Source organism: Triticum aestivum, chromosome 7B (genome assembly GCF_018294505.1).
Source record: "Triticum aestivum cultivar Chinese Spring chromosome 7B, IWGSC CS RefSeq v2.1, whole genome shotgun sequence".
NCBI classification, from domain to species: domain Eukaryota; kingdom Viridiplantae; phylum Streptophyta; class Magnoliopsida; order Poales; family Poaceae; genus Triticum; species Triticum aestivum.
Genome location: NC_057813.1, coordinates 22,602,204 through 22,626,576, shown reverse-complemented (window position 1 = coordinate 22,626,576; position 24,373 = coordinate 22,602,204).

Below are 24,373 nucleotides of genomic sequence, written 5' to 3'. Positions count from 1 at the left end.
AGACCTAGTTCTGTTAACATTGATCTCACCATTCATTCTTGACTGGACAGTCGAAAAAGCAGTACATATAGGAGTAGTTGACATGCGCACAACATCATTTGTTATCGTCATATCTTACTACACTAGCAACAAGATTGTGTAGTACCACTACTAGGGAAAACCCTAGCAGTAGCGCGGGTTTTTTGTCCACTAGTAGTGCGGGAGGCCGTGCTACTAATAAGGCGCTACATCTATTGCTTAGCAGTAACGCGTGCCCGCACGCGCTACTGCTAGGACAAATAGCTGAAGCGTTTATTTAGTACCACGCTACTGCTAAGGTAACTACTTGCAGCGTGTTTTCTGTCCATCGCTACTAGTATTTTTTTTATTTTTTTATTTTTAGTGTATTTATGCGCCATCGTACAAATATTGGTACAATACCAGTTATGAGGTTTACATCATTATGTCCATAACAGTGTGTCAAATGAAGGTGGATTAGGTTCAAGTGGAGGCAATATGTGGTGCATGTCAAAATTATACTACTAATCCAAACTTGATCTAGTTTGGACTAGTAGTACTTTCGATGTGCACCACATGTTGCCTCCACTTGAATCTAATCCGCCAGCACAAGCTATTTAATCATCATCATAGTCATTACCACCAACAGTATTTATCTAATAACCACTAACACTAGCTAATAATAATCATCATAGTCATTACCACAAACACTAGGTAGCTAATCACTCCTGCTGCTCTCTCTTAGGTAAAATAACATAAAACATGTATAGCTCTCCTCCTTGATCAAGCTGGAGCATGCAGATGAACCTGTCTCCTAATCGTGGGTAGCGCATCTGTTTGTTGCCCCCTAGTACTTCTCTGCGCTCCCCCATCACATATTTGGTCTAGTCTTGCACTATTAAGCATCCGTCGCTAATCTTGAATGCACTAAAGTAATCTGTAGGATATCTTGGCCGTAAGCTGATAATACTCATGGTACCTTTAGTCTTGATCCCATAAGGCACAACATTCATCGGGAGTCCCTGTTGAAGAACATCGTATGGGAACATACTTAGCAATGAAGTTTAGCTTCAAAAATAATGTATGGAAAAGATGCACTGATGACAAATAGTAAAAATCTTACCATCCTTCCTAAATAGATGTGACCTTAGTTCATTACGAACACTATTGGTCGCACATTTTCAGTACTAACATTTCTAAATGCAGGAAGAAAATTTGTCTTGACAGTATCAAGATCCTCAAGCCATGAAACATAATGACTGAGCTCCTCGCAGTTGAGTTTAGCCCCAGGACAGTATACGGTCCTGTCTACCAAGCGCTGGACATGTTTGCTTGCACCGAAATAAGCTGACAATACAAATTAGTTGTCAACTATTTTTGAATAAACAATATCAAAGACATAAATATGGTTGATGAACTTACATAATGGTATAACTGGAGGCGTCTGCACATCGACCCATATGTCGGTATTACCTTCAATATCATATTCTGGACGAATATCAAAGGTGATAAACATATCAGGTTCAAATGCATAAGTCTTGCATAGTGCTCGCCATGTTTTGCATCCAAAATAGGTGTAGTCGTCTCAATTGTATAATTTTGCATGGAAACTATAACCATGCTCGTTCTTCAAGTAAACTTTCTTTTCCTTCATACTATGACTGAAACCTATCTTATCCAATACAAAAACTCTTGCATGCCAGGGGATACGCTAGTAGAATAGTAAAAAAAATATAAGTTGAAGCAAATGAAGCAGATGTCATGCTTAATTACGAAAAAAGACTTGTCATTGTGACTTACTGTATCCACTTTGAAGTTCTCGTCCAACTTGATGCTGAAGCGCCTATCATCATCTAGGAAGATTCCGTCGCATAGGCCACGCTCGTCTTCGCAGTATTTGCAAATACCGAAATCCTTTTCGTCGTCAGACATTTCCTATGTTCATAGTTAAAACATTAATTGAAAATCGATCGAAGACAACTACCAAGATACTCAACACACAAATCCGGGGCACTCGATATTTCCTACATATTCTGGCACAAGTCATGCCAAAATTCATGGAAAAATCCGGCATGACCTTTGCTAAAATAGGACATATCGAGCGCCTGAAATTTGCCGGAACGGAAATGAATCAACACTCCGGCAAAACATAGGCCACTCGGAGGTGTAACCTACAAACATGATCGGCCACTTGGATATTGAGCAACACAAGATATACATTTCAAAATATCTTATAGGACTCAAATTAGCATGCATTCAATAAGCAAAAGTAAATCATCTCGTGCGTCCGTACATCGTCGAATATTATCACTAATACATCATGAATAGTGTCATACATATAACATCACTAATACAACTAAAACCCTAGCACACGACGGGTATCGGCGCGGGCAGTGGACACCCACAGAGAAGGGACCATCACGGTATCATAGCTCCAGTGAGATCCCCAGAGAACCTGCCAGGTATGGGAGAACGGCCTGTGCTCCAACGCAAACAAGTAGCGACAGACGTGCGCGTCCTCCTCACTGACACGGTGACGCACCACCTCCGCGGAGTCCTCGAGCCTCTGGAACATCACTGGCCCACACGACCGCCACCAAAGAAGGTTCGGGTCAATGACAGGCTGGCTCCTCACCAACCTGCGCCCCCTGGTAGGTAGCGCCTCCCAGTACCACCCTGGCGGAGCCCAGTCCCGGACATGGCCGATCTGGTCAAGCAGGTGTCGTCCTCCGCCGACTCGACGAGGAGGATGCGGGATAGGCATCGTCCACGTCGAGGCGGGAAAAATTGCTTTAACTAAAAAATAGAAACAAGTTCTTACTAACTAGTTCTATTAATTTAACTAGTTCTTACTAAAAATAAACTTACTATAAATAAAAATATTCTACTACCTAATTAGTACCTAGTTCTTACTAACTAATTAGTACCTAGGAACTACTGCCCTAATTACCATCTAAGTAATTAACTAACTAGCACTAAAAATAGCCTAGGGTTCATACTAACTAGCACTAAATAGCTAGGGTTCATACTAAGCAGAGAAGAGGGATCGGAAGGGGAGAGTGCTTACAGAGGGTGGGGAGAGAGATGGGGTCGGGGGAGATGGCGGCACCGAGGCGCGGTGAGGCGGGGTCGGGGGAGATGGCGGCAAGGCGGGGTCGGGGGAGACGACGTCGAGGCGGGTCGAGGGAGACGGTGGCGAGGCGGGCTCGGGGGAGACGACGGCGAGGCGGGGTCGATGGAGACGGCGGCAAGGTGGGGTCGGGGGAGACGTCGGCGAGGCGGGGTCGGGGGAGACGGCAGCGAGGCGGAGGCGATGAGGAATAGTAGAGGAGAATTGGAGGAGGAAGCAGAGGAGAGGGAATCAGGCCGCGCGAGGGGCTAGGTGAAAATGGCTTTAACTGTAGCGTGGGGAGGAAAATGCGCTGCTGCTAAAATCCGTAGTAGTAGCGATGTTTGTAGAAGGGCGCTACTACTATACCTAGCACGTCGGGAACGGTGTGGCAATAATAGTAGTAGCGCTTTCTGTTCCTGCCGCGCTACTTTTAAGCGGGTAACAGTAGCGCGGTTCTGTCAGACGCGCTACTGCTAAGTAGTAGTAGCGCCTCATTTTAACAAGCGCTACTGGTAACATTCTGTGTATAAGGTTTTCCCTAGTAGTGTACTGACGTATGAACCACTGCACATGCCTTGTAGTAGGAGTACTGTGTATGTTCAACTGGCTGCCGTGTTTCGCACTCCTCCATCGTAAGAGTGGAAACGCTTGCTGTAATCATTTTTTTCTTCAGAAAAATAGTGGACACGCTCTACCGTGCGGATCCTCCTACAACCATGCACTAAATTACTCACTTTCACCGATGTGTGGGACAGCCAGCACCTGGGTCCACCAGCCATGCACTAAATTACTCCGTAGTAGAGTGACGGTAGAGTAACCCGATCGAAGCGTTGTAGTAATGCCCAATGAGCCGTCAAATCACAAAACCCCCTCCTTTCCAGCAGTAAGTTGGATGGACGAAGCAACCATCATTTGACTCTTCTCTCTCAGCTTCCTCTCTTGATGAAAACCCCCACTCGCTTTGCTTCTCCCTCATCTCATTCCTCCTTTCACTCTTCTCTCTCAGCTTCCTCTCTTGGATGGACGCTGGAGCACCGGCCGACGTGATGTCTATGGCTCTGGCCAAAACCATCGAGGCTCATGGTACGAAGAAGCGCAAGCACCCCGCTGAGACTACCGCAGACAAGCTCAAAGCCATCTCCCTGTCCAAGCCCCCCTCTTCAAGATCCCTCATTAAACAAGTCCAGGTAATGTCTCTTGTTGACGATCTTTTTCTCGATCTTGATCGTCTTTTTTCATCTAACACGTAGTACTAGTACTAGAAATAAACTTTCTGGGTGATCTTGCATGTGATTTTAGTGTGCCAAATGACGGTTCTAAATTCCTCTTTTAACCAAAACATGCGAGAGGTTGACACTAATTTCTTATAGATTACTTTCAACTACTCCCTCTGTCCCAAATTTCTTGTCTTAGATTTGTCTAGATACGGATGTATCTAATACTAAAATGTGACTTGATACATCCGTATCTAGACAAATGTAAGACAAGAATTTTGGAATGGAGGGAGTAGTTTATGAACATCAATGCAACCTTTGAAGAGGGTATATTTGCCTCAATAACATGTGTTATGGATATTGCAAGTAATCCCTCTGCTCTCATGCCTTTGAAGACATGTTCTAGTGTCTTTGTTCACTCATTTTTGTGCGTATATGTAGTCATATATGGAGTATAATATCGAAAATCATCTTATATTTCTGAACGGAGGTAGCAATAAAATATGGTTTCTGTTTGAATTAGAACCAGGTCCGCGGTGGAGATGAAGTTCTCAAAGTCATGCCGTGTGAACTGGAAGACCTGGGGATGAGTTCTACTGCTAAACTATCCAGCCGCTGTGTCCTTGTCGCCACGTGTCCTGAACTAGTGTTTTCCTGTAGCATTGTTGTCAGGCGTGTTCTTGAGGCTGTACGTGACCACAACAATTTCCTGGCTGTGCCTTCAATTACGAAGGGTGTGGTCCTTGTAAAGCTTCCCAACAAATCTGATGTGGCATGTCTTCATCATCATGTTTATGAGTGGAAAGACCACTCTGTTAGGTTCTCCAAGGTTGACGAGATGGTGATGGTGCATGTAGACATATCTCACGAAGTCCATGGCCTAGTCAGTTATGCGGGGTTCATCCCGTAGGTCGGTGGCAAGAAATAGTCTGCAGAGTTTAATTAGTGCAACTTTGCTTTTCTGTAGTAAGTACTATTATTCAGTACTTGATTTGTGTTTGTGAACCCTATATTGTTTATTAGTACTACCGCTTTTGGTGTCTGGTCAGTCCTGAGAATGGTCTATGTTAATGTCTGTCCACTCAATTCAGTTTGTATATTTTGAAGTATCCAGATCATCTTTTTTGTGAGGACGCTTTATCAATTATGGTTACTGTTGGTGTCAAAACCGGCGGATCTCGGGTAGGGGGTCCTGAACTGTGCATCTAGGCGGATGGTAACAGGAGACGAGGGACACGATGTTTTACCCAGGTTCGGGCCCTCTTGATGGAGGTAAAACCCTACGTCCTGCTTGATTAATATTGATGATGTGTGTTACAAGAGTGGATCTACCACGAGATCAAGGAGGCTAAACCCTAGAAGCTAGCCTATGGTATGATTGTTGTTCGTCCTATGGACTACAGCCATCCGGTTTATATAGACACCGGAGAGGGCTAGGGTCACACAAAGTCGGTTACAAAGGTAGGAGATCTACATATCCGTATCGCCAAGCTTGCCTTCCACGCCAAGGAAAGTCCCATCCGGACACGGGACGAAGTCTTCAATCTTCTATCTTCATAGTCTTGGAGTCCGGCCGATGATGATAGTTCGGCTATCCGGACACCCCCTAGTCCGGGACTCCCTCAGTAGCCCCCGAACCGGGCTTCAGCGACGACGAGTCCGGCGCATATATTGTCTTCGGCGTTGTAAGGCGGGTTCTCCTTCAAACTTCATGTTCCCGTCGAATAGTGTCCGGCTTCCTCATAAATGTTGCGCTCCTTGGCTTCTACGCCCAATAATGGCCCTCTTCCACGTGTCCTACGAATGCGAAAGGCTGGGGTATTTTTACATTTTACCCCCTAACCGTGCGAACGAGCCGCCTATAAGAGAGGCGAGGATCTAGATCCAGCTTACACCATCCTCCATCCGCAAGTTCTCATCGAAGCGCCTTTGACAAAAATCCATTCCATCATGGATAGTCAACGCGGCTCCTCCTCTCGCGCTCCCAGCCCTAAGCCAGGGGATTGGTGGAGATGCTCAGTTCCACACAGCGAGCTAGTGGCGCTCCAAACCGAGGGATATCTTCCCCCAGCTTTCATGGTTCCGGTTCAAGCCGGACTAGCCACCTACAAGGGTGGAAAGCAGGTGGAGAGCATCCCCAGCCCCTCCAAAGGGGAGCGGATATGCTTTTTCCCCTACCTAATAAGGGGACTCGAATTTCCCATACATCCGTTTCTCCGGGGGCTCTTAGAGTTCTACGGACTCCAGCTTCACCACCTCACGCCTGCCTCCATTTTGCACATCGCGGGCTTTGTAGCTCTTTTGCGAGCTGTTCTTGGGCGTCGAGCCCCATTTTGCGTTGTGGAAGAGATTGTTTTGCCTCGTACCCCGTTCTCATGAGGGGTCGATATATCAAGTGGGCGGAGCCGAAATATGGCGCATCGCTGGGACCGGATATCTATCCGGCACCCCGAAGAAGGCATCCGAAGACTGGCCTTCGGAATGGTTCTACATGGAGGACGCTCCTCTACCGGATCCAGTTCGGATTGGCCTCCCGGAGTTCAGCAATGCTCCCTTGAATAAACACCTGAGTTGGCACCCGCAGAGCCCTCAACGGGAAGATGATAGGAGCGTCCATTATCTGATGGGCCGGATCAGATTACTAGCCCACTCCGGATTGACCATGATTGGAGTCATGGCCACGTGCATTATGCGAGGGGTGCAGCCACTCCAATATAGGGGCCACCCTATGTGGGATTTCAACGGGGAAGATGACGCCACCCGTCATGATCGCAAAGGGCCAGGCTCGGCAGCCGATCTGGCAAAGATCCTATCCGGCTTGTACAAGGGAGAGGAGGACTTCCTCCGCACGAATCCGCTGAATGGATTCTCCATGAACAACCCTCGGAGCTGGGTAAGCGGTAGCATGCATATCTGATCCGTGCCTTTAAAGGCAATTGTCTTATTGTATGATTTTGACACAGGAACTGCGTCGGGATGTGGAGGGCATAAAAAGCCCAGCTCCACAACCCGAGGATCCAGAAAGGTCCCTTGATCCAGCCTCCGAAGAGGATCCGGACTTAGCGGTGGAACTGATCGACGGGGTGTTCCACCAGCTCAGCATAGACAGCGCTTTAGTCGCCATTACGGCTGACTACCCCGGTTTATTTCCGGCCTCACAGGTGACTACGACCGAGGTCTTGACACCATCATTTGATCCGTGCTCAATTCTGACCATCCCATACTGATGGTGCATCACAGGAGGTGCCTTTAAGGCGGGAAGCCGAACCCGCGGTGACCGACCAGCAAGGGTCAGTTCGGCCCGGCAGGCGGAAGAGGAGTGCGACGCGATCTGAAACGTCGCCGCAACGGTACGGAGAACCGCTATTTTTAAGGGAAGGATTCCCAGGAGGTATATTAATGCTCATAACTTTTCCAGAAAAGGCGCTCGCCGGACAGTGTCCGGAGAGGTTGCCAATCAAGCCTCCGCCAGCCATGCTCCAACGCATGGCCCGGGAGGGGAGGCGAATACAAGGCACGAGTCGGACGCTCCTCCGACGGAGGATGCCAACAGGCTGTCCGCCACCCGGTCTGAGGTGGAGAGCACCATGAATCACAGGCGTCGCCGGACAGTTCTTCGTGACGCGTGTTTCTCCCCGGAGGCGTTAAATGCCTTTGATGCGGGAAACGCGCACCTCCGTGCCGCTCAAGATGGGTTAACTAGAGCCATGGAGCAGTATGTGAAAGACATACGTGTAAGTAATTTTAATAGTTATATACGCCAGTAGCCCCCGAGACTTAAAATAGTTAAAATAACTGATTTAAGGATCAATTTCTATGTAGGATCTTATGGTGAAGAATACCCATCTGTCCCAGGAGCTCCAAGAGTGCAAGGCCCAACTTGAGGCCGCACTGGCCACTACAGGGGGAGCCACAGAGACCCCCGCTGGTAAGACGTACTTTGAAAAAATTAATTAACAAAGTGCGGCATGAAGCTGACAATAATATTGCAGAGGGCGCCGGACTAGATCCGGACAAGCAACAGCTACCGCGTCAGCTAAAGGCTGGCGAGAGGGTGCTTATTAAGGTGCAACAGGAGAGAAACAAGCTCCAAGACGCCCACACCCAGCTAGGAGAAGAGCTGAAAGGTGTTCGGGCCCAGCTGTCTGGCTCCTTGAAGGAGAATCAGCGGCTTCGACGTGCCATTTATAGTAAGTGCTTGAGCAAATTCCTTTGAAAAGAAGAATTCGGCGAGGAAGTGATTGACAGAAATATGTCTTTAGGTGTGCTCACAGGTCGCCCTACGGAGGAAATGCCTGGGTCAACAGGTGACCAACTTCCCGAGCTGGTGCAATTGTTCGAACGTGTTCGGCAGGCGATGAGTGGCGTCGTTCAGGCTTTATGGCCATCCGCCTCCCTACCCGAGGGCCTTGGTGAGCTTGCTGAGAAGCTTCAGGGAGCACGACGACGCCTCCATTTGTGGAAGATATCGGCCTGCCATCAGGGCGCCAGGGAGGCCTGCGCCATGGTGAAGACGCGCTACCCGAAGGCTGACCCAAACCACATGGCCGAGGTCGGACCTGCGGGGCCTGATGGGAAGGAGATCCCTGTGAGCTTGATGTACGGCCAAGTAGAACTGGCCGTGAAATATTCCCAACAGGACTGTAAATTAGACAGTCTGTTAGATGGGATTGAGGAGGAGTACAATCAGTCAGTTTGACGATGTAATTTGAAATGACATGTAAGATGCCTTCTAGCCGGACTGTAGATCGTTTGTCTTTGCGGACCGTTTCGCTTCAACCTCGGGACCCAACAGTCCGGAGTGTGTCCGAATACCCCTACGGTTTTAAAAGAACCGGGGCATGCATGGAGACAAGGCATCGGGGTCATAATTGCTTTATCAGACAAGTGCCCAACTAGTTATGTTATATTACATGGTTAGTAAGAAACATCTTCCAGGGAGAATAGTTCCGTTAAGGGTTCCTTTCCCTGGGAGGCATGCCCTAAGGTGCAATGCCGGACTGCGAAAATAGCAGAAAAAGCATCTGGGGGCAGATAAATAAGTAAGTAATAAATCATCTTTCAAGTCACCGACCGAATATTCTCTTAAGAACGCTAGCTTTCGGCTTCACCCAGTCTGAGGTACACATCCGGCTGACCCGGCAGTAACAATCGCAGAGGTGCTCCCTTTACCTCCTAGCCGAACAATCGGGAACGTAGGGGTAAGCACAGGAGCCAGGCAACCCAGCTTGGCCAAAACTTAAGTCATATCGATGCATATAATGGTGAATAAAAGGTACATGCGGAAGTATGACACATGCATTGGGCGTGAAGCCCATATTAATAAGCTTCTGGTAAAGAAGCCCCCAGGTATAATGAGTGCTAGGAGCACATCAAGTATGTGCGAACAAAGCGCAAATCATCCTATAAAAGGTATTGAGAAAAAAAGTGGGAAGAAGGAGGGGGACAAGAGACAGTAAAAATATAAAAAGGTGGACGGGGGAGTGAGACGAACTGTGAGTCCGGTGTTTAGGCGTAGAATCTTCGGAGACGGGCTGCGTTCCATGGGTTCGGCTCGAGTCGGTTGTCAGATGCTTTACGTAGACAGTATGCTCCGCTGGTCAGGACTTGGTCGATGATGAAGGGACCTTCCCACTTGGGCTTAAGTTTGTCCTTTTTCTTGTCCGGCAGGCGTTGAACGAGTTCGCCGACATTGTAAGTTTTGGCCCGTACTTATCTGCTTTGATATCTTCGAGCCTGCTGCTGATAAAATGCGGAACGAGCCTTTGCCACGTCCCACTCCTCCTCTAAGGCGTCCAAACTGTCCTGCTGATCCAACTCGGCTTCTCTTTCTTCGTACATGCGCACACGAGGTGAGTCATGAATTATATCGCAGGGCAGAACTACCTCTGCACCATGCGCACACGAGGTAGGAGATCTACATATCCGTATCGCCAAGCTTGCCTTCGGCGCCAAGGAAAGTCCCATCCGGATACGGGATGAAGTCTTCAATCTTCTATCTTCATAGTCTTGGAGTCCGGCCGATGATGATAGTTCGGCTATTCGGACACCCCCTAGTCCGGGACTCCCTCAGTTACACTCCAATATATGTATGCATTGCAGGGTTTATTGCACCCACCAGGATTTCCAGTCCCATGGATGTTCGCTCCATACGACTTGTCACGACCTTTGGACTGTCCTGCTTGTGGGAGTAGGCGGGGCCCCTGCATGCCACCCGTAGTTGGACGATCAATCTTCTGTTTAGTACTTCAACATAGTGATTTCCTGGTAAGGATTCACTTGTGTCACATCAAGTAAATCTTATTGATTTACTGTCTAAATCTTATTGATTTAATGTCATGTTTTCTTTCTTTTCCTGCAATTTTACGATGCAAGTTTTGCCATGTGACATTCATCACAGAATAAACTGTTTAGTTTGCTCTACAATGGCTATTTTTGCAGGTTTCACTTCTTATGTCGTGTCAGTAACAAAGGCACTATCCATCACTTATATTACCGGAAAAAATTGGATCAGTCTGTTGTCTGGGTACAAGCTGAATCCCTATGATGAACTGCAGTTTGGCTTAACAAAAACGCCAGGATTAGTCCTTCTCACGTTTAAAAGAAATGAAGAAAAAAAATAGATCACGGTCACGGATCCTAGTCAAGTTAGAAAGCTGATCATAGCAGACCAGACATGATCGCCGCTGTCTCACACATCGGTACCAACTTCAGCAACAGATCGAGCACCGACAGTTGCTCTAGCACTGAAAGCGGCAGCAGCTCAGTCTGATCCAGCTGAGGATTGGGCACCGACCGCGTTAGCGGATCAGTCTGATCTACCGGAGGATCGGGCGTCGACACCGGCACCAGCTCTACAAGGAGCACCATCTCCGGTAACAGCAGCGGCTTTAGCACCTGCACCAACACTTGCACTTGCATCTGCTCCGGCTCGTGCAGCGGCAACCAAACAAGCAGTTGCACCGGCAACAGACTGGGCTGCAGTTCGCACTTCATATACCAAAGTCCTTACAAAAACCGACATGTCCACCTTCTTTGTAAGCATTGGCCGCCCAAGTGCTTTGTTCTTTTTTCTTTCCATGTTGTTTCACATGATTCACTATGTTGATCTAACTGTTTGGGTATGCCTTCTTGTTTGCAAACAGAGAATTCCTAGAGCAACGAGGGAGTCGTTCAACAATCCGGGTGACCGTAGCCAAGTTTCTCTTACCATGCTCAACCTTGGTGTGAATGAACCTGCTCAATATACCATAAGTACAAAGGATGGTCACATGATGATTGATGCTAAAGGATGGTCAAGGTTCAAATCTAAATCATATCTTGCGGTAGGGGATGATGTCAAAATCGAACTTTCCTGGCAAGGAGAGCTGGTCCAAATCAACTTTGAAATTCTTCAGTAGCAGCACGCAACTGCCGAACTGATCTATCCTCCGAGAGATTTTGATGTAATAATCTGGCATGGTGAAACAAGTGTCCTGTGTGTATAAGTAGTATGACAATATTATTTATCACACAGTATATCATTGATAGTATTGCAACTCTCATTGCTGATTAGAAACTATCGTTCGATTTCATTCCAACAGCTGTCGTGCTTTATTCAATTTTGTGTATTCGCCTTGCGACAACATGTAAAACCAGCGCCGTACCGATTTCTTGCAATATGAAAAGCGCTGAGGTAGAACACATGGGCCCCCAAACATGCAGGGTGGTCCTGCAGCCCAAAGTCCAGAACCGTGAGCCTGTCTGAGTATTATATTCTCAGCTGAACCCCCATTATGCCCATGCGTTGCACGTAACATCAAGATGCATTTGTATGAGTATTTTATCTTGTGAGATAAAAGGATGAACGAGGGAAGGCCTTATTTGCAAATGTGGAGAGGTGTGTGGGTACCTTTCTGCAAAATTGCCATCGTTTCCTTCCTATCCGTCAGATATAAATTGGACGGCCTATATTGCAGGATGGCAGGCACACCATCATCACCAACTCGTCTATACTGTGTTAAAAACAACTCTGTTTTTTATAATTATATATGTTATATATGTTCCCCTTGATTTTTCTTACGTATAAAGTTGTGATATAAAAGATTTGTATATTTCTTTACAGAGGGAGTATCTCTCTGTCAAAAATATATTTATGTGTAACTAGTTACTCTTGTCTTTCTACTTTCTTTCGGTGATATGTGGGGCAACCGGCAACGGGGTCCATGTGCCATATGCACAAATTGGGGTGCACAACTGCATGGTAGACACACCCCGGTCGTAGCGCCGCAGTAATGCCCAATGAGCCGTCAAATCTCAAACCCCCCCTTTCCAACTTTAGCAGTAGGCTGGACGGACGAAGCGGCAATATTTCACTGGGCCTGAATCCCCTTCTCCCTCGTCCACTTGTTCAGAGAAAACCCCTTCTCGGCGATTGCATAGGGTTTTCTCATGGAGAACCAGGTACAAATTCTTCATCCATCCCCGATAAATCCAAGTCCCTTGGTCGCAGGTAATCCTAGGATGGCAGTCGCCGCCATTGATGCATTTTTCTTCCTACAGAATCTAGTGTGTTTCATTTGTAGTGCCCAAAGTGCGAGGACCCTATAGGTTTCTACGCCCTCGGCGAGACGCCACACTTGTTCCTTCTCATCCTAACACAGGATTTTAAAACACGCACAGTATGTTCCTAGAATCCTCTTTTCTATCCGGGAGGGTGGTTTTTTTTAACATGCTGTCGACTAATTTGGAAATTTGGATTGCTATATTTGGATAAAAGGTACTACTAGTACAATGGTCAACACTAACGTGAAGGAGGAAGTTATTTCTAGATTTGGATAGGGAATACATTGTGTTCTCATATTATTTTTCCTGCATTGCATTATTTGCTCTGCCAGAACACATGTACTCAAGATGCTCGGCCTTGCCATAACTGAATACACTAGTTTAATGGTCACAGTGAAGACAAGCCATGTATATAAGTTCTGAGTTGGGTTCATGAACCAAGAACATCACTGCTTTTTTATGGCCGAACTTGGATATACTTTCTCAAGTGTTACAAACTGAAAGTTGGCGCAGGAATGTTGATGGAAATAGCAGAACCTGGTATCATCTTCACTGTGATCTTCCACCCCGACGTCGTTCCAATTCTTCATCCATGTTAGTTTTGTATCTGGTCCTTGCTTGTTGCCTCGATTACTTCTTAATCCAACTATTCTGTCTAACTAATCACAATTTAACGTTAGAAGTAGCAATGAATCTCTCACGAAGATGCTACTTCTAACTAATATTTTCTTATAATTGGTGGCACATGTACGTTTTTTCAGAGTTAAGAAGGCTGCTTGTTTGTTATTCTAGAGTAACTCGGCTATTACTGATGGCACTAAAGTTGATTGGGACGACATCCACAAGTTCCTACACTTTATTGATCGTCTTGAGGTCCTTGTGGGGCATTTCAATGGTGGAAGGTCACGTGGGATATGTGTGCCACTGCTGCACTCGTTGAACAGGTCCAACTGTGTCTAGAAATTTATGGTACAAGCTGTTTTCTGTTATATATGTTGTTCATAAACTATTGCTTATACACAGTTTTACAGTTGTGATCTTCTTGAAACAGAAACTGCCCAGTTCTATTGTTCCTATACAGATGCCTGACCATGGTTGGGTCAGACTTGCGCTTGGTCACAACATGATGTTTATGTCAACCTACTCCATTCCCCTTGGAGGTGAAAAGATACTTATTCATGGGTGGTCTCAAATAATGAAGGCCCGTCCATCTTGGAGAATAGGACAGAAGATTATGTTCATGCTTTTCCATGGCTCTAAAGCGAATATCCTGTTTATTGAACACATTGTGAGATGAAGCTGCTTTTAGAAGGTTGTGGATGCGAGGGGTGGCGCCTGGGCCTTGTCCTGGGGCTTGGCGGCCTCACCCTTGGTTAACTGTAGGCGAAGTAGCACTATTAGAGGCGTGCTTTGTACGGTTGAACCTGTATAAGTACTCATACTGCTTTCAACTTTGGTTGTTAAGTGCCCCTGCTAGTTTCAATTAAGGTTTATAAGTACTCCTGCTACTTGTACAGTCTGTCGTGTTTCTTCAATCCTGTCTTCCTCCAGCTGCGAAAACCAAAGCAGCACCGGTGGGGCCGCCTGCTTCCGCCTCCCACGGCTGGCTGCGCCTCAGCGCACGCATCGCCACCCCACCATCTCCTAAATCGTTAACGCCGACGTCCTCCGCGCGCTTTGGTGCGCTCGCCGCGGCGCCGCCCTCTCACGTTGTCAACATGGTCAACAAACAAAAGGAATTGGCAGAAGTACGTGGAGAGGATGACAGTAGGGGCCCACCATGTCAGCGTATGGAAAAATAAAATGCTTCCTCCTAGTGTTTTCCTTACATCTGGGACCCACGACATTGTGAGCGTATATAGTCAATAGACAAGAGAACAACACAAGATCGGCTGACACCTGGGACGTAGCTGCTCGAGCAATTTTTTTTTGTTATTGTTGAGATGGAGTAGGGTTTGAACTGGGCTGTGGCCCGTCTAGCCCAGGCTTATATTTTATGTTCACCATGTGACCAGCCCAGCTATTTTTTTCTTTGTGAAAATGAGCCCAATTTATTTTTTCTAAAGAATACCCAATCCATGCATACTTATTTTTCTACGCCCTAATGTGCTGCAACTCTTTCAAGACGCCTGCAAATCCTGAAAGTAATATGAAATGGGTTGTAAATATAAAAACAGATGACAAATTGGAATTACTTTATAATTTCTGAATTTTTTCACATTTTCAGATTCCTATTTCACTGGGCATTAACCTAATTTAAATATATCTTCAAAGTACTTTAAATCTGGCTCGATATTTCGGTATTAAAAATAGTTTGGAACCCACAGAAATATGCGAAATTGGCCCTGGTCAACCAAAAAAACGACTGCAATAAATTGCATAAGAAGTTGCAATGAACTATATATAAATTATTAAAAAAAGAGGGAGTGGTCTGACTTGTGGGCCTGTTAAGTTGACGCGTATGCAAGATTTTTTTAGTTATTATATACGTCAACAAATGATTCTAGCAGTTGTAACCGTTGGATGTCAGTCCAACGGCCCTCGTGTTTCTTCAATCTTTGATCTTCTTGCTCCAGCCGCCAAAGCAGCGCCGGCGGGACCGCCTGCTCCCGCCTACCATGGCCGGCTGTGCTGCCGCGCAGGCCTTAGCGCCCCCTACTACTCCTACCACTGGCCAGGGCATCCATCTACTCACCCACACCCTGTGTTATTCTGTGGCGATGGCAGCCTCACACAGCAACCGAACCAGTGAACTCTCGTAATCCTCTCCGCGCGGGCATCCACTGCCGCGTCTTCCCCAACTCCGTGTTGTCCCCTTCCTAGGCCTCACCTTCGTCCACCGCCGTGGTGCTTGAGGGAGTCCTGGATTAGGGGGTATCTGGATAGCCGGACTATATACATCGTCCGGACTATTGAAGCGTGAAGATAAGAGACTCAAGACTCTGGCCCGTGTCCGGATGGGACTCTCCTTTGCGTGGAAGACAAGCTTGGCGACCGGATATTGTGTTTCCTTCCTTGTAACCGACTCCGTGTAAACCCTAGCCCTCTCCGGTGTCTATATAAACCAGAGAGGTTGGTCCTTAGAAGGCCGATCACAATTACAATCATAATCATCATAGGCTAGCTTCTAGGGTTTAGCCTCTACGATCTTGTGGTAGATCTACTCTTGTACTACTCATATCTTCAATATTAATCAAGCAGGAAGTAGGGTTTTACCTCCATCGAGAGGGCCCGAACCTGGGTAAACATTGTGTCCCTCGCTTCCTATTACCATCAGCCTAAGACGCACAGATCGGGACCCCCTACCCGAGATCCACCGGTTTTGACACCGACATTGGTGCTTTCATTGAGAGTTCCTCTGTGTCGTCGCTGCAAGGTTTGATGGCTCGTCCAATCATCAACAACATGGTCCAGGGGGAGACTTTTCTCCTCGGACAGATCTTCGTGTTTGGCGGCTTCGCATTGCGGGCCAATTCGCTTGGCCATCTGGAGCAGATCAACAGCTACGCCCTTGGCCACCAGGTCAGGTTTGGAAACTTGAACTACACGGCGGATATTTATGGAGACTTGATCTTCGATGGTTTCGGGCCTGTGCCAGGAGCACCGGACAGTCGCGATGAGCACGGCCTAGACCTGCTGTCAGACAATGTTCGGGGTATCACCCCTGCAGCAGCCCCGGACCTAAATCCGGAGCAGACTGCGTCGGCTAAGGATGGAGGGATGGTCCCCGCCCCGCAGGCTGCACAATCATCGGTGGTAGAGCGGAACACAGGCCTCACTTCTGTGGAAGCCTGTAACTCCAGACCCTGGACTCGTATTCGGTTGTTGGTTCCGGTCCGTACACACTCGAGCCAGCCGAGCTAGATTGGGCTACGGTAATGGAGTTTACCGCTGCAGATATCTTCTAGCACTCACCCTTTGGCGACATGCTGAACTCATTAAAGTCTCTCTCTTTGTCAGGAGGCTCTCGGCCAAACTATGTCGGCTCGAGCGGGAAGCAGACGACGAAGGAATTCGTTGCCCACCCACCACCCACTTCATTGCCACGGTTGATAATTTAACCGGCGTGCTTGACTTCGACTCCGAAGGCATCGCCGGTATGGACGACAATGCAGGAGAAGATTCAGAATCTCTGGGGCGCTGGACTACTACCTCGTCACACGATATATACATGGTGGGTACGCCCAAGGAGGACGAGGACGGCAATCCGGAAGATAAAACCCCCGGGCAAAAGCCAAAACGGCGGCGCAGACGCCGCTCAAAGTCCGACAACAGTAAAAATAGCGACAAGAGCGCAACAAGGATCGACATACCAGTAAACTTCAAAGGCAATAACGACCACATGGACCCAGCGATGGAGCAGGATGAGCCAGGTCACACCAAACCGAGTTCGGAGCAGATGCCCGATCACAATGATCTGGAGGGACGAGCTCATCAAACCGCCCCAGGACAAGAACACATTCCAGACGATGATGCATTCATCATTCCGGAAGAACGCGTGGAACGAGATAACCTGCACAGAAAGCTTATGGCCACAACGATAATTCTAAAGAAGCAGAAGCAACGGCTCAAAGCTGCACAGGAAACGCTCAATCGCAGATGGAATAAAGTGCTAGACACTGAAGAAAGATATGGCGACGATCGCCATACAAAGAGCTATCCAACACGCAAGCTACTGCCAGAATTCGACGATGAGGCCGTTCCACCAAAGAATAATACGACCAGGAGGCCAGACGTACCGCTTCACAACCGCAACAGAACGGCTACTGACACCGCGCATGATCTACATGAGCATCTGGATAAGAAATCTGATGCGGCCAGGTCCATCTACGGATCTTAAAGACACACCCCGGCGAGGGACTATGGTCACCAAAACGATCATACAAGACAAATACCAGTTCGGAACAAACCCCAGACACAACAACAGCCGACTGCATGCCACAACGCGTCCAGATACAGAGGGGCTGCTCACCCCCTGTTCTTCACCGAAGAAATACTGGACCATGAATTCCCACAAGGTTTTAAACCTGTGAACATGGAGGCATACAAGGGAACAATAGACCCAGGGGTCTGGATTTAGGATTTTATCCTGCATACTCACATGGCCCGTGGGGATGACCTCCACGCCATCAAATACCTTCCCCTCAAGTTGAAGGGACCAGCTCGACACTGGTTGAAAAGCCTTCCCGAAAATTCAATTGGGAGTTGGGAGGAACTCGAGGACGCTTTCAGGGCCAATTTTCAAGGGACTTATGTCCGGCCTCCGGATGCGGACGATCTAAGTCACATAATCCAACAGCCCAGAGAGTCCGCCCGCAAGCTTTGGAACAGATTCCTCACTAAGAAGAATCAAATTGTCGATTGTCCGGACGCCGAAGCCTTAGCGGCATTCAAACACAACATCCGCAACGAGTGGCTCGCCAGACACCTTGGCCAAGAAAAGCCAAGGACAATGGCAGTCTTAACAAGCCTTATGACCCGCTTTTGTGCGGGTGAAGATAGCTGGCTAGCCCGTAAAGGCACCAGTGACCCCAGCACATCCGAAATAAGGGATGGTAACGGGAAGCCACGTCGTAATAAAAACAAACGCCAAAACAAGGAAGAGAGCCCGGACAACACAACGGTGAATGCCGGATTCAGGGGCTCTCGACCTGATCAGCAAAAGAAGCCATTTAAAGGCAGTAAAGAGGGACCGTCCGGTCTGAACAGAGTCCTGGAAAGACTGTCAAATTCATGGCACCCCCGAGAAACCTGCGAACCACCCGCATAGAGAATGCTGGGTCTTCAAGCAGCCGGCCAAATTAAATGCCAAACATAAGGGAAGGGGAACACCAAGTGAAGACGAGGATGAACCTTGCCAGCCAAACACTGGGGGACAGAAAAAATTTCCGCCAGAGGTTAAAACAGTAAACATGATCCACGCGACTCACACATCCACGAGAAGGCACGAACACGCACACAGAGACGTGCATGATATAGAGCCCATCGTACCCACACCTAACTACTGGATGTCTTATCCGATCACCTTCGATCACATGGACGGCCGAACTAGTATTCAGCAAGGATGATCAGAGGCCTTGGTGCTTGACCCAATAATCGACGGATACCGTCACACCCATGTCCTCATGGATGGCGGCTCAATTTAATATACGAGGACACTGTCCGCAGGATGGGGATAAACCCATCCAGAATTAGCCAAAGCAACACCACCTTTGAAGGGGTGATACCAGGCGTTGAAGCCTACGGCAGGGGCTCTGTCATTCCGAAGGTAACATCTGGCTCCCCAGGCAACTCCAGAAGCGAAGAACTAATCTTCACCATCGCACCCTTCTAAAGCGGCTATCATGCATTGCTTGGAAGAACAGCCTTCGCCCGCTTCAATGCATTGCAGCACTATGGCTACCTTACACTCAAGATGCCCGGTACAGGTGGCGTCATCACCGTTAGCGGAATCACAGAGCGCTCTTCACGCGTAGAGGAACACGCGACGGCCCTAGCGGTCGGACTATAAGCGGCCTCCAATATCAAAAAACATGATGGTCATTAAGACCATAGACACGGTTAGACGAGTCCGGTAGCCCGGATAAAACTGAACCAGGGCACCGTATATGTAATCCCATAGCGGACACCAGGGGCTATAAATATTTAATACAGCCCCACACTTGGCTCAACCTTATTGGCAGGCCAACATGTTACACTTTTATTATCCATCGCATACTTACGTTGTACTCTCCTACGAGTTTACTTTTTTCATAGACAACGTTCATGCAATACCCTTCCAGGATACGGCACAACGGAGACAAAGGCGCAGATGTGCAGCAGGGCCCCATTCAACAGGTTTCTTTTTAGATTAAGCCCCTGTGTAAACCTTTTCTACTGCCTCTTGTTGTTTAACCATCCCATGGGTTCCATACCCACAGAGGATACTGTCGTTATTGGCATTTCGCCACGACAGATTAAACACACGTACCTGGAAATATAGGGTTTATAATAGGCTTTCTTCAGCCTATTTTCTGTTACAAAGACCGAATACCTTCGGGAGTGTTCGGCGTCACGAGTTTGGCCTTATATGCATCAGCTCCGAATCATGTCTTTGGTCAAATGTTGGGTTTGCCTGACTCCTGGGTTTGCCGCCTTAAGTTCCGTTATTATCGGCTAAGGCGGCCGAAGGATAACTACTGCGATTGTGCCCTGGTTATTCCGGATGAGCACCTTAGTAGAGAAAGCCAAAAACTGACTGTCATGATACAGCAAGAGACTGTTCAACCACTCGAAGACTCACCGGAATCTTTAGGATTCCTCTGCATTAACGAAGGGCCGTTTCCCGGCCATGTACATACGCGCCCGTATTCGGATGCACGCGAAGGTACCAGGGGCTAGATAATAGCCCCACCGTTAGACTCCCATGGCTAAGCGAAAGTGTTACAGCTATATAGTCCGGTTGCCTAGTTCGACGTGCGATCACCTCCTTAATGGACCAAGACGTTGGATCAAGTGTGATTAAGCATATTTTTCGCGAACACCCCCGCATTATATGCATGGGGGCTGAAGCCAATGACTGCTAACTTTCGGATTACTTATATATATATATATATATATATATATATTAATGGCCGCACAGGGGACACAATCATATTTTGAGGCAAAAAGTATAAATATAGCCTCATAATCAAAATAAACATTGTTTTTCCAATGATTCGATTTATCACTCGAACAAGACAGTCTTCGAGCACTGCGCCTCTATTAGGCCGGCACCTTCTGTGACCTGCGCCAAGTAGTGCTCGGCCGGATATTGGCCTCCCGCCGGATCCTGGGTCGCTATAATGGTGGCCTCCATATCCGTCCAATAGGCTTTAACGCGGGCAAGAGCCATTCGTGCACCCTCTATGCACGTTGACCTCCTCATGGCGTCGATCCGAGGCACGACCCTAAGGAATTGTTGCACCAAACCAAAGTAATTGTCCGGCTTAGGCCCCTTCAGCCAAAGATGGTCTATTACAGACCACATTGCAAGCCTAGACAGCCTGTGAAGCTCTGCTACAGCAGCCATCTTCTCACTTAACGACAGCGGGCGAGTGGGAGCATTGAATTGCAGCCAGAAAAGCTTCTCCACTTCCTTATCACCTTGATCCTCGAAGAACTTGGCAGCGTCAGCTGTACTCTTTGCTAAATCCACATACGCATCTGCCGGACTCCAGTGTCCATCCAGGGGAGCATACTTCGGCTCCAAAAACTTCGTCCGCAGTAAGTAGGAGCCCCCGACCGTGATTTTACCGGCCTGTTGAAGCTCCTCCCACACACCCCTGAGCTCGGTCCGCATCTCCTTGGTGGCATTATGTGCCTTGTTTAGGTCGGCCAAACTATCCTTATGCTCCTTTTTAAGGAGCTCATACCGGTCAACAGCATTCTTTAACTCCACAGCCATTTCGGCTATCTTTTCCTCTCTTCGGCGATGAGCAGCCTGTTCGGCCCTCAATTCCTTGGCCGCCTTTAGGGAAGCCGCATTGCTAACTCAAGCTTGTTCTTTGGCCTGGGCAAGTTCCACCCTCAGGGCTTCCACGGCAGCAGCACCGTCTGCAGTGCAAGCACATTGCATTAATAATATGCCCCTCTCACATTTTCCTATACAACATAATAAGGGAAGTAGAGCATGATACATCCATTTTGCATCATGCTTTTATGTCAATATTTATTGCATTATGGGCTGTTATTTCACGTTATGTCACAATACGTATGGTTATTCTCTATTATTTTACAAGGTTTACATGAAGAGGGAGAATGCCGGCAGCTGGAATTCTGGGCTAGAAAAGGAGCAAATATTGAAGGACTATTCTGCGCAACTCCAAAAGTCCTGAAACCCCACGGAATACCTTAAAATAAATAAAGAAAAATCATCGCCAAAGATGAAGGCCAGGGGGCCCACACCCTGCTCATGAGGGTGGTGGCGCCCCCCCCCCCCTGGGCGTGCCCCCTACCTCGTGGGCCCCCTGGTGGCTCTCCGACGTCCATCTTCTCCCATATGAAGTCTTTTGATGAGAAAAAATAGCAGAGAACCTTTCGGGACGAGACTCCACCGCCACGAGGCGGAACCTTGGCGGAACCAATCTAGGGCTCCGGCAGAGCTGTTCTGTCGGGGACACTTCCATCCGGCAGGGGGAAATCATCACCATCGTCATCACCAACGCTCCTCTCATCGGGAGAGGGCAATCTCCATCAACATCTTCACCAGCACCATCTCCTCTCCAAACCCTAGTTCATCTCTTGTATCCAATTCTTATCTCCAAGTCCGGGATTGGTGCTAGTAGGTTGCTAGTAGTGTTGATTACTCCTTGTAGTTGATGCTAGTTGGTTTATTTGGTGGAAGATCATATGTTCAGATCCTTTATGCACAATATTACCCCTCTGATTATGAACATGAATATGCTTTATGAGTAGTTACGTTTGTTCCTGAGGACAAGGGAGAAGTCTTGCTATTAGTAGTCATGTGAATTTGGTATTCGTTCGATATTTTGATAAGATGTATGTTGTCTAACCTCTAGTGGTGTTATGTGAACGTCGACTACATAACACTTCACCATTATTTGGGCCTAGAGGAAGGCATTGGGAAGTAATAAGTAGATGATGGGTTGCTAGAGTGACAGAAGCTTAAACCCTAGTTTATGCGTTGCTTCGTAAGGGGCTGCTTTGGATCCATATGTTTCATGCTATGGTTAGGTTTACCTTAATACTTTTGTTGTAGTTGCGGATGCTTGCAATAGAGGTTAATCATAAGTGGGATGCTTGTCCAAGTAAGGGCAGTACCCAAGCACCGGTCCGCCCACATATCAAATTATCAAAGTACTGAACGCGAATCATATGAGCGTGATGAAAACTAGCTTGATGATATTCCCATGTGTCCTCGGGAGCGCTTTTCCTATTATAAGAGTTTGTCCAGGCTTGTCCTTTGCTACAAAAAGGATTGGGCCACCTTGCTGCACTTTATTTACTTTTGTTACTTGTTGCTCGTTACAATTTATCCTATCACAAAACTATCTATTACCACTTATTTCAGTACTTGCAGAGAATACCTTGCTGAAAACCGCTTATCATTTCCTTCTGCTCATTGTTGGGTTCAACACTCTTACTTATCGAAAGGACTACGATAGATCCCCTATACTTGTGGGTCATCAGAGCACATACCCCGTGACTCGTCCAACCGCTTGTTCACCACCGTGATATCGACATCGATAGATCCGATCTGCCTCCTTAGTTCGGCAACTTCAACAGACTGGTCAGCTGCCGGATCCTTAGATACCTGCGCACATGTACAGCGCAGCCATTACTATATGATCCCTCGTTTGCCGCCTATGGAGGGCAAACAGAGTCTCAGGGGCTACTATCCATATGGAGCACACCTAGCGCGTGCCTCACAGCCAAAAAAATAGTGCATTTTTCACTACATACCTCAAAGCCTTTGAGCAGGCTCATAAATGCTTCATTCAAACCGCTCGTAGCGGATGAAATCTTCATGAGCATCGTGCTCATTAATGAGCGGTGCTCCTACGAGAGCGCAGCTCGCTCCAGAAGACCTGTCAGTACATCCGGCCGGACATCAAACTGTGTTAGACCCTTCTCATGGCCCCCCGTGGAAGCCAAACGCTTCGGGCTCAGGGCGACTGGCGTATTAGCTTCCGGCTTCAGCAGATCCGGACTCCTCCATGACGACACCTCAGTGTCGCCCGCTTCATGAGGCGGAGAGGTGGGTGGGGTCTCGCTCTCCATCATCTCCGGAGGAATATCCCCCGGAGATGAACTCTATTGAGGAGAGCAGCTAGCCGGACGGCAAAAGACGAATCCCAGTTATTGATCTTAGAGAAATGCGGTACTTTCGAAATAGTGATTCACTTACAGCTCGGTTGAGGGCTGTCCCGTCGGCAGGCATGACGTGGTGAGAACGCCCGACGAGGCAGAGCCCCCCGGGGACACTTTCTTCCCATGTTTGGGCATCTCCGTCTCCAAGTCTTCGGAGGCGGCCCTTTTCTTCCCGCGCGGGGACGTGGCCTCGGATTCACCTCCCCAACTATCCTCCTTTGGGCAGGAATCAATTCCCCCAGTCCGGATGCATAGTGTGTGAAGTTCGGCTTCACTGCCCTTTCCTTTGCCTTTCCCTGAGGGCATTTTGCTAAGCACCCGGCCAAGCATCTTGGCAACGGTTGGACCCGGCGAGCCTTCAGGAAGTGGCACCGGACACCTTATTCTCTCCGCCTTGTTGAGCCATTCCTGGCCACAGAGGGTTTTCAGAACAATGGTTATGACAAACATAAACAAAGTGTCCGTCTTTAAGGTTACTTACTTGGGTATCTAGGCGATTGCGGCTTAGGCTCGCATCCTCGGTGGTGTCCGGACACTTTACTTGTGGTCCGAAGAATAATTTACACATCCCTTCAAGCTTCAGGCCAAAGAAGTGCTTAATAGTCCGCGGACCCTCCGGATTGAACTCCCACTTCCAGAGAGGCCGACGTTTGCA